Source organism: Melopsittacus undulatus, chromosome 3 (genome assembly GCF_012275295.1).
Source record: "Melopsittacus undulatus isolate bMelUnd1 chromosome 3, bMelUnd1.mat.Z, whole genome shotgun sequence".
NCBI lineage: Eukaryota > Metazoa > Chordata > Aves > Psittaciformes > Psittaculidae > Melopsittacus > Melopsittacus undulatus.
Window position 1 is genome coordinate 116,187,949 of NC_047529.1, and position 13,496 is coordinate 116,201,444.

The 13,496-nt window shown below is 42.6% G+C and overlaps 1 protein-coding gene across 6 annotated transcripts in view; it reads left to right on the plus strand.

Annotated features, from left to right (window-relative positions):
* The window catches only part of DTL (denticleless E3 ubiquitin protein ligase homolog), a 62,477-nt gene that overhangs the window by 21,287 nt on the left and 27,694 nt on the right, over nt 1-13,496 (plus strand). For all 6 annotated transcript variants that reach the window (XM_031044456.2, XM_031044459.2, XM_034060657.1 and 3 more), the window contains 2 exons: nt 6,368-6,497; nt 7,392-7,544. The gene's annotated coding sequence lies outside the window, so the exon portion shown is untranslated. The remainder of the gene's footprint in view (nt 1-6,367; nt 6,498-7,391; nt 7,545-13,496) is intronic.

Consider the following 13,496-nt stretch of genomic DNA (forward strand, 5'->3'; position numbering starts at 1 on the left):
CAACAGCATAGTAAAAAATGAGGCATTTCAGTTTCCTAAAGCTCAAATTACTGTTTTATGAGCAAATTCCAAACTCTGAGCTGCTGGAGTTTGTGTAGTGTCACAGTGATGTTTTGTACTGCCTTTAATGAGATGAACCCACAATTTGCAGCATGAGCTATATCTACCCGTCCTGTATTTTATCTAAATCTACGTGTCCTGGAAGTGTCTTTATGTGGGTCTTTTTTCAGGTGAGGAAGTCAGTCAGTCTTCATTTTGATACTCTGGGTAGGCTACCTGGCCTTTCAGTCATATTGATAGTGGGCAGCTCTATAGGATTTGCCATGGCTGTGGCCATGGATGATGTTTCTGTAACATCTGTGGGACTGGAAGGTGTTCACCACCTTGCCTGAGGTAATAGTGGAGTGGTTACGTTACATCAGCATGCACTGTGCATGTCATTTTTCCATGGTAATTTAGCCAGGATCATTTGTAAGCTGCATAAGTAAGAACATTTTTGCAGTGTGCATTTTTAAGTTCTCTTCTAATGGGGATTTTTTGTCCTTTGTATTTTAATGGTTTACGGAGGTTAATGGGGTGTCTTGTCTTCAGATTTTAACACTACCATTATATGGCTGCAGAACATAGCTTAGTGATGCAACCTTTATACTTGTAAGCCTGAGGATCCCTGGATGGATAGGTCAGATGCACTGTATTAAGGCTCTTCTTCACTCAGAGCCACTAAAATACTAACCTTTCTTGTGTTTGCATGCAAATAACCATATATTGTGAGAGCTGCACAATTCCCAAATCCCCCCCTCCCACTACTCCCATGATGTGCCACTGAGCTGAAAATAAGAACCTATGTCCCTTTCTTGGGCTCTGTTCCAGCAGAGATTAGATACTTGGGAACAGATGCTTCTTCCCCTTACTGTCTGCTCTTTACTTGCAGTTCTTACCCAGTTCCTTTAAATCACAGCACTGAGATGCCAGCAATCCAGACAGCAAAGATTCTGCTTTGTTTCCCCCATAAAGAAATCTGATTTGGCAGTTTTCTATTCTTTGACTGGAACGTTTCAATACACCTTATTTTTTCTGTATTTCAGCCTTCTGTAAAATACTTCATGCTTAAAAGAAGATGTATCATCTCTGAAGCAAAAGTCACATGTTTTATTGCAAATGACTTAAGCTTACTGCATTTTGGTGTAATTCTGCGATGTCCTCACCAAAGAAACAGCACATGATTATTTGTAAGCTTGCCATATCTACGAGGAAATTTGATAAGGCTTTCAGAATCTGCATTGTAAGACCAGTAATTGCTGTGATCCAATAAGGGAGCCCTCTGTGGTGGCATCACTCGAGAGAGTAAGCGTGGTGTGACTGCTCCTGGCTTCTCGGATCATGCTGTCTAATGAAAGATTAATGAGGAGATGAGGCTTTGTAACAAACATCTAATACTGTCACCAGGTCACAGGTTTGATTTGAACCAATCAATATCATTCATTCTCCTAAAGGTAGCTAATGATAGCACGCTTATGAGAAATGAAATGGCCTGCAATCTAAGCCTGCTTGTTCTTACTGTGTCAGCTTTAAAGAAACAGCATTCGTTTTAGAATGTAACCTAAGCCTCAGGAAGCAAGAAGAGTTCAAGTTCTGAGTGAAAATGTGAAGAAAACGTTACTTTAAAAATGAAAGTCAGGAAATCCAAACTAAGGAAAACCTTACATTAAAAGTAAATTAGAATTATAACTTGATGAAACATAAGGGGGGAAAGAAAAGGGTCTTGTATTCTTAGAGTTAATACTATCTGAAAGAGAAAAGAGAGTTTTATTTGACCTTGGGGTTTGAGGATCAGATGTACATTAATGTCTGTGTTCTTAATCTGAGGAGGGACTCATTTGCCTATGAAAAGCAGGGGTCAGCTCCCTACCTGTGTGATGTTGACCCATCTGAGGAAAGAGAGAAAGAAACGGGACTGTTATTCTTCTCCTCTTGTGTTACAAAAGAGCCAAATAGGTTTCTGATACAACCAGATGAGTTGTCTGGGGGTTTGGTTTGGTTGCTTGGTTTTAGGTCTGGGTTTGGGGTTTGTTGGTTGGTTGGTTGGTTTAATTATACTTTAATTCCCAAAAGTAAGTCTGTGACACAGAGGAGGGTCTGTATTCAAGTATTTCCCTCAGAGGTAATCCCATAAGAGACTGAACAATCTTGAGAATTAGAGGACAAAAACAAAAAAGCAAGATTTTCTGCTGAAGAACTGCTTGCAAAAGCCTTTGAGCTGGATTTTGCAGTCTTGCTTCTATCGAAGTACTGTTGTGCTGTGAGTTACTGTAGCTACACATGCAATAAGATACTGTAAAATATGAACTTGACTTTAACAATGTTAATCCCTAAAACCTGGAACAAATTGAAATTGTTACCAGAAATACCAGTTTCTCATCAAGCTGTCAAAATATCAAACCCAGATCTAGAAAAAAGATTAAAGCTGGAAGAATTTTCATGCTAGCATCATTTTCCAGGAGTCCAGGTGCACCTAAGCGCTCCCTTGCAGTGAGTAAGCAGTTTATTTGGTGAGTAAGCCACTTCTAAAGCTCTGAGCAGCAATTCTAAGAGCAATTTGAGGCTCGTATTTTACCACTTTTACACAGTGGTAAGAGAGGTGCATATTGTCATTAGATGACATTTCTTAATGTTTAGCTTCTTAGTTTCCATTGTGTAATAGGGATGAGAACAAGTTCATCACCCCCAGCTGCAATCTGGAGATCTTTGCTTCAGTCACTGAAGCACTATCATTTTCATTTGATTTCTTCCCCTCTGTATTGATTGCATTTTCCTTCCAGACTGCACTGGAATCAATTGCTTTCATGTTTCTTGGATTAACTTGGATTTCTCATCTTTTCTATTTCCACTTCCTTTTTTCTTTTTCTCTTTAATTCCAGTAAGTGCTTTAAAGGTTTTAAATGTTTAAATAGAACCTGTTTCCCATAAAGCTTGGAATTTGCCAGGATCCCTTCCTAGAAGAGTACCATGGTCAACACACATCTGGGAGATGGACATTGCTGTGTTCTTATCCTAGTGGATTTACTTCTGTGGCTTTGGGCATATTTCTACCTACCAGGAGAGCCATTAGGAACAGGCAAAGTGTCATGTAATGTGTAACATTATGCCTGACTTTAAGAATACTGTACAGTTCCTGCCAGCCTTGCGAACAAAGTCTGTGATGCTAGTGGGGGAAATTGTCCACTTTTTGGTTGTTTGGGGACTTTTTTTCACTGCTTTAGCCTAAAGAATGGTGGTAAGATTCCTGATTCCAGCTATATGAATTCATGGCAAGATCTTACAGGTCTTAGCACATTGTATCCTGACATTGCTACTTTGCTATCTTCTCTGACATAGAATCATAGGACAGCTAGGGTTGGAAAGGAGACACCATGAAGAATATCTTAGTGTAACTGCCACATCACACGGGTTGTTCATAGTCATCCTCTCATGCATCAATACTCCCTCTTCTTCCTCCTCATTTGTGATTTCCAACTTGTCACAGGAAGTCTTATTCCTATGTGTATGACCATGCACTTGATTTTATCTATTATCATTCTGTGTCTGTTATTGCAATTACCCACTCTCCTTTGGTGTGGAATACAGTCTGTCTGGGTACTGACAGCTTATCACAGACTGAGTTGCTGTGCCAAGGTCACAAGGCAAAATGTTAAGTGTGTCCCAACACAGATCCTTGAGGAATTACCCTAATGGTGTCTCTCCAGCCTAATACTTTCAATTGTTTTCTCTTTAGTGCCATAGAAATACAAGGACATACATTCCAAATTTTCCTGTGAAGCTTATACACATATCTTGGATGGTGTAAATCCTACTGGAGTGTGGAAATTGAGCCCCCAGCAGGGATTAGGGAAGTCTCTAAGAGGTTCCAAACATTCTCCTCGTGTTTGCAAAGCAGCTCCACTCAGACCATTGTGCCAGCACTAAAATGTCCAAGCTGACCATCACATATAACAAGGCATCCCTGTGATTGTTACTCACTCTGACTCTGGCCTCCCATTCAGTCAGGGCTGTGCTTTGGAGCTGCCAGTGGTGCATGTGGTTTTGAGCACCTTTCAATAGCAGAACAAGCCAGTGTTTGTCAGTAACTGGAGTTCAGGTTGCAGTGTCCATGCTCAGAGCATATGCTGAGAGCTGTCTTCAGTGAAGTCTTCAATACTGCCAAGGACTTCTTTGGACAACCTGCTCCAAGGCTTGGCTGGTGAAGAAGTTTATCCTTATGTCAGGTTGGAGCCTTTCTTGTTTGTTGTCCTTTTATGCCTCATCCTTCTGCCGTGCAGTGCTGAGAAGAGTATGGCTTGATCTGGATAACCTCACAGGTATTGAAAAGCTGCCATTAAGCCCTCCCCAAACCACCTCTTCTCCAGGCTGAGCAAGCCCACTTCCCTTGGCACCTCCTCACTCAGCCTCTGCTCTGTCCCCCTGATCATCTTTGTGGCCCTTCAGTGAGCTCGCTGTGTTTTATCAACATCTTTCTCACACTGGGATGTCCCAGACTTGTTGCAGTATTTGTGATGCAGTATTCTCCATTCAGTTAAAAGTGTCACTGCTCATGTTCTACCGCCTGGTGCTACAGCCCAGGATGCTCTTGCCCTTCTTTGCTGCCAATGCTGGCAGTGCACAGTGCTGGCTCATGTTACTGTTGCCAGTGTTCCTTGCTGCCCAGCGAGTTGGTCTCCAGTCTGTACTGTTGCACAGGGGTTTTCCTTCCCAAGTGACTTGCATGTGTCCATGTTGAATTTCATCATTTCATATCAGCCCAACCCTCTAGACTGCCTAGTTCTCTCTGACTGGTGTCTCTGCTCTTGAGCTTATTTCACTGGTCTGCCCAGTTTGGTGTCATGGAAGCTGGATGAGAACATACTTCATTGCCTCCCCCAGGTCACTGATATGAAACAGAACAGGTCCCAGTACAGAGCTGTGCATTACTCCACTTGTTACAAGCCTCCAGGCTGAGGACGACTCATTAGCCAATACCTTCTGAAGCCACCTATCAAACCAGGTTTTTTTACCCATTACATCAATTCATCAATGTCACTTTTATTTCTTTAGTAATGCAGTTATTACATTAAGTAGCATTTTATCATAGAAATGCATTTAAGCCATGATGGCAAGGGACCAGGATAGTCTGGAGAACAGAAAGCTGTGGATAATAACAGCCCTTCTAAAAGCAACCTTTTAAACACAACAGTTCCCTGTAACACTCCAGGCTTGGGGACGAGTGGCTGCAAGGTTGCTCAGTGGAAGAGGATCTGGGGGTGCTGGTTGATGGAGCTGAACATGAGCAGCTTGTGCCCAGGCAGCCACGAAGGCCACCAGCATCCTGGCCTGTATCAGCATGAGTGCGGCAGCAGGGCCAGGGCAGGGATTGTGCCCCTGCACTGGGCACTGGTGAGGCTGCACCTCGAATCCTGTGCTCAGCTCTGGGCCCCTCACTACAGGACAGACATTGAGGTGCTGGTGCAGGGCCTGGAGCCCAAGTGTGATGGGGAACGGCTGAGGGACCTGGGGGGTTCAGATGGAGAAGAGAAGACTCAGGGGGGACCTGATGGCTCCCTGCAAGTGCCTGACAGGAGGATGGAGCCAGGAGGGGCTGGGCTCTGCTCCCAAGGAACAAGGGATGGGACAAGAGGAAACGGCCTCAAGCTGCACCAGGGCAGGTTTAGATGGAGCTGAGGAACAATTCCTGCCCCAGAGGGCTCCACACAGCGTGGAGACGAGGCCTCAGTGCCATGGGGCAGTGGTGGCCTTGGCAGTGCTGGGAATGGTTGGACTGGGTGAGCTTAAAGGGCTTTTCCAACCTGGTTGATTCCATGAAACCTAAATTGAGATCATGTATTCTTAGTTTATCCTGAAATAGGAATTCTCTGAAGCTGGCTGCTCAGTGAACGCAGTGTGGAGGCACCCAGGCTGGTGCATTGTAAGCATCTAACTCAGGTGAAGAGCTCTGTAAACCGTGTTATTTCTGATCTCAGGGCTGCCTGAGAATCACTGTAGTCATAGTTGTGTGCTGTTGCTTAGGCCTGGCACACTTTCCCTAGTATGCTCTGTTACATTTTAATGCATATTCTATTTACTGTCCTGATTTATTTGCAAAGTAGGTAACTCACCCAGGTTTTTGACTGCCTTACTGACTCTGGGCTGACAGTGGGGGCTTTTAGTCACTAGTTGAGTGTGAGCATATGTCTTTAGTTCATATTTTCCAAGGCAACCTCCTGCTTGTATTTTGCACATGATTTGGCAAGTATAAATTGAGTCATTTGGTAAGCGCATTATCTGATGTCATTCACAAATAAAGCCCATGTTTAAATTGTCCTTTTTACCTTTCCAGGTATTTGCAATTGTAGAATAAATGGTGAAGCAAGAACCCCTTCCAAAGCAGGCCTTGAGTATTTTGGACTTGAGTTGCAGCTGAAGTGGAAACTTTTGGAAACCTTGCCATTAATGTCAATGGGAACGAGGTGGGTTGTATTTATGGAATAAAGACATGATGTCGGCTGGTAGTGGTGCGATGTATGTGAATAAAAATAGTTTATCTCACTAAATGTTAAGAGCTTTGCCTGAAATCACTTGCAATATCCTTTCTTGTTCTCTATACAGTAAAGGATGTAATTAGGGACCATGTTATACAGCAAACTCAGTTTGAAAAATTGATTTCTTTAAAGCATAAAAGAGGCAGTGACTAAAGTCCTGCCAGGCTCTATCGAGTACTCACATGTATTATATTGTAAACATAATATGATTATACTGTATGTTGTCATAATCATTGGCAATGGTATTGGAGCCAGTCAGTGAGTGCTTTGTTCATGTGGTAATAGATGACAAGGGCTACAACGTTCGTTGGCAGCGAACTTGTTTTCCTTTCTGGTTTTCTTAGTAAATTGGTTTTAAAATAGTTTTGTGGTTTCTTGGTTTGTTGTTTTTAAACCAACTGTCTTAGGGCCCAGATGGTTTTATCTCTTTTAATGAGATTTGTTTTGGGACATGCTCCTTAAAAGTGGTGTTCACTCAGTGCTGCCACAAAAGGCCACGTTCTTCACTTGACTTAAAGCGTGGCATCGTGACAATAGAGATAAGGAAGACATAGCGGTGATCAACAGCACAGAGGGGTGGATTAAGTGAGATTTATTAGGATCCAGGGCTGAAAAGCAGCATGAGTCAGGAGAGAACATCAAAACTGAATCTGGAGGCCAGCAACTCATTGTAGATTACAAGATAGGAACAGCTTACCTATTAGTCTCTGCAGGCTTCATTCCTGACTCACCCAAGCCATGTCACTGGGTTCCGGTGGGCTGCATGTGATGTGAGCTAGTCCTTGTGAATAAGCATGGTAAAACTGTTCTATTTCTTTGCAGAGGTCACAAAGGAGCATTTTTCCTGCTGAAACTTCAAGACATTTGTTCCTGAGTTGCAGGAGATTTGCTGGATAAGGCCCTCTTAAAATTACCCAGACCATATGGATGGCAGGGCTCTGCAGGATTCTGACAGACAATATGCTGTGGCTTCAGGTATTTGCAGTAGGCATGCATTGCAGCTAGGATGAAGTGAATGTCACCTAATACAAGTTTAGCAGCTGAAAAAGGTTTCCTGTACCAGCTTTTTGTCTTCCATCAAATTCAGACTATAAGCCTTGACTACTGAGCTTCAGATTCCTGTGAAGTCAGCACCAACACACACCCTGTGCATCACCATTCTTTTACCTTTACGTGTATCCTTCACTTTTTGCCAGTTCAAGTCAGCTCTCGCTGACTTCAGTTGCACATGGTATAGCCATATGCTTCCACCCTTTCCAGGCTTCTGTGCCTTTTCTAGTGTGCCTATCATGCCTGTCCCTGTGTCAGTCATCTTCCATCTCATTTCATGTTGTGTACTACTCTCCATCTCAAAGTCCATTTGCATCTGGTTTTGTTCTCAGTGTTATTCTTTGGTGTCCGATTCTTTTCTAGTAGCCTCCTTTGGATTACCTGTGTGTGTCTCTAGACACAGGACTTGCAATAGAGCTGGGCTGGTTCAGCCTGGAGAAGAGAAGGCTCCTTAAGGGGAGACCTTAGAGCAGCTCCAGTGCCTAAAGGGGCTACAGGAAACCTGGAGAGGGGCTTTGGACAAGGGCCTGTAGGACAGGACAAGGGGAATGGCTTTAACCTGCCAGAGGGGAGGCTGAGATGAGCAATTAGGCAGAAGCTCTTCCCTGTGAGGGTGCTGAGGTGCTGGCACAGGGTGCCCAGAGAAGCTGTGGCTGCCCCATCCCTGGCAGTGTTCAAGGCCAGGTTGGACACAGGGGCTTGGAGCAGCTGCTCCAGTGGAAGGGGTCCCTGCCCGTGACAGGGGTTGGAACCGGATGAGCTTTAAGGTCCTTTTCAACCCAAACCATTCTGTGGTTCTAAGAATGTCTGTTCCTATAAAGCAGACATAACTGTATTCCATTTTGCACTGATACATACACTTTGGCTTTCTTTGTTGACCACAGAGGTATTCTGATTCTGCCCAGGCAGTTACACAGAAGGGATTTTATTCAGCTGCCATGAGATGTTTCTACCAGTGATCAGCATTTAGAAACACTGTACCAGTGAATGAAGAACAGTGCCTTCAGTTGAATCTTCAGAGGGAAATGGAGACTGGTAGAATACTTGCCCAAAATGATACTTAGCATGTCCTCTATAATTCTTTATCCTTTTGAAAATGCTAGCAGATGTGTGGTCTCCTATGCGGCTTGGTGCTTCTCAAACAGTATGGAGGAATTTAGCCCAGTACTGAGTCACAGGAGAAAGGGGCATCTTTAGTAATATCTCTAGCTCTTTAGGGGTCTCCTATCCAGGGGATGGCCTTCTACAGCTGTATTTACTTTGTGAACATCTTTTAAACATCACCACACAAAATGGTTCGGTAATTTAAGACTATGTTGAAAACCAAAGAGTTGTAAATATATTATCTCAACAGTTCCCACTTAGAAAGTACAAAGATTAACAGAGTCATGTTTGTAAACATCATAAGGTTTTATTTACCTCCTGGGGTATCATTTGTTGTCTGATGAAATGGCTGCAGTTTTTCCTCACTGAGATGTGTGTATCTTCTACTACACAATGGATTTCAACTCGGATCTAATCATTGCAAACTGCAGCTGTTCCAAGTGCTTTTCTCCTCAATATTCTGATTTGTAATTGTGTGGCTAATCAGTGTTTTAAAGCACAATTTGCCCATAATGAGTCTCTTCATCCAGTGGGGACACGCTAACAGCTTGTTTCCCTACACAAGTGCTTTGTACATTAAGACAGGCCTTAGCTGCATGGGATGAAAACAGAATCAGAATAGGAGAGTTTTTGTAGCATACAAGGTAGGTGAAAATTGTATTTCCAGACCTCTATGCATTTTTCTTGATGTACTTTGCATTCTGGGAGGGGAAAGTTATTCATGCAACACTGCCCAATACTGGAATTGGGGCTGATGTAGCTTATACTTCAACTATGCTAAAAAATCCTTGCATCTCCAGTCTTTTGTGACTTCTGTCCATGCTGCTGCTTCAGTAGCCAGGCTTTTTAGACCATGAAAAAACTTGAAGGCACAGCTGCTCTTAGCCATGTATCTTTCTCTGTAGGGAATGGCAGAATCTGATAGAAAAATTTTCTGTGCTAAATCCAGTACCAGTAAGCAGAAGTTGGGCCTGTTTATATCCCTGATGTTGGAAAACTCAGAAAAGGGCAGCTTTGACATTCCTGCGAGTCTAAGATAATATGCTTGAAGGCACACAACAACCTAGCCTTAGGAAAATACCCTCTCCGTGTGTTTACAGCATTTTTGTACCTTGTACCAAAGCAGGAAAGGAGCACAGAGGCACAGCTTTTCCTTGGTGAGTCATCTAACTCCTTACAATTCTCCCTTTGATAAAATTATTTGCCAAGCAGCCTAAAGCTGTTTGCTTCAAAGTGACAGGCACCATTTATTACAAGCCCCAGAAATCAGGCGTTTGATTCTGCTTCTTGCACACTGATATATCTGCACCTATCTTGCTTTGGAGGCAACTCAAAGGGCAGATGCAGTTTGTAAGTATGACTGCTGCACCGCTTTGGAGTCATGCTAAACTCTTTGTACTTGGTGGTACCTTACCCTTTCCAGAAGTACTGTGGAAAATGTTGGCTGTCATCCTTTCAACAGGGCAGTATCTGCAGTTCTCTTGCTCATCTGTCCGAAAGCAAAGGTCAGTGGCTTGAGGAAGTATTGTTGAGTGCAATTGGTCTAAAAATATATCAAGAGGAAAACTACTGTATGTGAACAAATTCTATAGAGGCTTTATATAGGCTTGTTGATGTCTGTAAATACATCAAACAAGGAAGCAGTAGCTTAGGACATGGTTATTTCTGGAAAAGCGGAAGCTCTGACTGTCACTGTTATACCAGGCATAGAGCCAGGCAGTTGCTTCTGAAGAAATTATGAGTGTAATTAAGAACCTCCCAATTAGAACATTAAAACTATTTCCACAGTTTTATGATCTTTGCTCCAGACCTTGCCTCTGCAAATCAATGACAAATCGCGTTGGATTTTGTTCCCATTCCCCTAGTAATGTCAATGGGATCAGGCGTAGGATTTTCACTGCCCTCTCCCCCCTACTTGTTCTTTAAATAAAACTCTTTTACTTCCCAAGGAATTCCCATTCTGACACTAAGTTTGAGGATCTGACAGTTTTCCATGATTTCTGGCAGCTCTCAACTCAGAGTATTCCAAAATTAGTGACATGGTCTCAGCTCACTCCAGAAGAAGAATGAGTAAAATACATTTACGGTATCCACAGGGGGGAAAAAGCTAGAAAGAACTATTAAGTCAATTAATTTGCTCTCTCTATCATAGGTCATTATTACCCAGTTACCTCTGCATAGGGTGTTTTATGTTTAGCTGAAGTAGTAAGCATGTAGTTTGTTCAAGGTGCTGTGTTTCCTACCTGAACTTACAGTTTATGCTGAAGAACTTTGTAGGAGCCGGTATTTTCTGGGATAGATTCAGTCAAGCTAGTGAATAATGTTAAAAAGTGTCCATTAGGTCTTCCCTTCAGACATGACACTGGAAGATGTTTTCCTCTTCAGCTGATTTTGTTGCTTGTTTTGGTATTCTTTCTAAAATGTGAACCTCGGGTGGTATTTCATTGCATGGTCACCAGTGCTGCAGATAGTTGCATAAAGCTGCTTTGCTTTTGTATCTCTCCATGCAGGGATCACATTAGGTTGGTTTTTGGTTTGGTTTCTGATGGTTGGGGTTTTTTCACTACAAATCTCAGCTGTTTGTTGCCTGTACTCTTGTTTCCTTTCGGACCATGTGTTTTCCAGGGAATAGACTTGGCTGCTGGTGGAGCTTTTAGTTCAAATTATGCATCTGACTGTATTAAGACTTGTTTAGTTACAACTGGCTTTGTTTCCTGAGTGATTCAAGTTGATCAACACAAGTGTCTTCAGGTTTCATCCTCATCATTTTCTTTATTTCACAAATCTTGTATCATAGGTATTGTCTTGTGCTAAATTTCACACTGAGGATGTCATACACTATGAAGTCAGCTGCTCTCCATAAATGTATTGCAGATATCCAATGACTTCCATCAGCCTAACGTCTGTCTCATCCAACAATGCAATCACTTTCTCATACAAGATCTATTTGACACAAAACTGGATTGACTGATACTATATTCCGGTATTTTAAATCTTTATTAATTTTTATAACAGCTTTATTACCTGGAAGTAACATCAGACTAAGTATCCGTTAGCTCTCTGAGTCATCCTGCTGCCCTTTGTTGTTATTGGCACAACATGAGCATTTTTTCAGTCATCTGGAATTTCCCTGGAATGCCTTAATTTATTAAAATAAACATGATTAATTCAATTGTACTTCTTAGGTGTGAGGGAGATGGAGTGGCTGGTTTTAAACTGTTTATTTCTAGTACCTGTTGGATAACATCCTGCTGGTTCCCAAGGGACGGGAAAAGGGTTTGACATAAGTAACATAAGAACGTCTGTCCAAATATGGAACAGGAATACTTCTAAAAATGTCCTGTCTCTCTTGCATCACTGTTAAAAGTTTTGCCATACAGAGACAGGCTGAGAACATTGGGGCTGTTCAGCCTGGAGCAGAGAAGCTGTGTGGAGACCTCAGAGCAGCTTCCAGTGTCTGAAGGGGCTACAAGGATGCTGGAGAGGGACTCTTCATCAGGGACTGCAGCCATAGGACAAGGGGTGATGGGTTCAGAGTGAAACAGGGCAAGTCCAGGTTAGACTTAAGGCAGAAGCTGTTCTCTGTGAGGGTGCTGAGGCGCTGGCACAGGGTGCCCAGAGAAGCTGTGGCTGCCCCATCCCTGGCAGTGCTCAAGGCAAGGTTGGACAGTGCCATGGGTGACATGGTCTGGTGTGAGGCATCCCTGCCCATGGCAGGGGGTTGTAACTGGATGAGCTTTAAGGTCCTTAAGATCATGACCTGGCTAGCACTGTTGTAGTCATAATACTTTTTAGTTTTTAATTCTTCATGGTACATTGGTCCTGTCAACTGAGGTTTTCCCACGGATGTTTCTGGCTTGCCCGATTGATATTTTTTCCCCTTTGTAGCTCCTAATTCATATGGGTCATTACTGCTTATCTTCATTTATTATATATATTTTTATTATGAACTGCTGCTTACACTTGAGTAAAGAAGATGCTTTTTTTAGCCAAAATTATCTTCTCCTTCTGTACAATTGCAAATTCTCAACCATCCTAAGATGGTTTCTTAGAGGAACTTCCCCTTTTTGACTTTCCTACATCAATTTCAATACTCATTTGAATTGCTCTTTTAAGATAGTGAAGTTTTGGATTACTGACAACTGTAACGTAGGTAGCATGCTCGTGGCTTTATGCAGCAGTGTCCCCCTTTATCTCTCCTATCCTTTCTGCCTTTCTAGAATGGTTTTGTAGGGTTTTTTTAGCATCTGAATCAGGTGAATCATTGCACCGTGTTCACCAATTATAATGGCATCATTCTTGTCCATTGGTGAGAATTTCATGTTCCTGGCTTACTACCTCTTCCAATCTCAATTCATATAGGCCTGGAAAATGTAATCTTTTGATGCTCTTTGCCATGTTAAGTCATTTTCTTCAGGGACTATCTGAGCATGTGCTGTATTTGCCTTCTTACCAATTTCCTCAGGTGCTATGACTTGAACATCCTCCTGCCTACTCCAGCTCATCTTTAGATCAGAAAGAGGTAACACTTGCACTATCCTCTCTTTGAGTTTTGCTAAGAGGGGAGTGGATTTCCATCAAGCCCTTCATGAAGTCTTCCCAAGTCATGCACTGGTTTGTCTCTTATCTATCTGACCATACTTACTCTGAGGATAATGTCATCTGTTCCAGAAGTGGTGCTGCAAAAAGGAAATTTCAGATGGATTTCATCACAACATTATGTTCTCTATGGACAGTTCTCACCAGTGTGAACTCCACAGTGGAATACCAGAA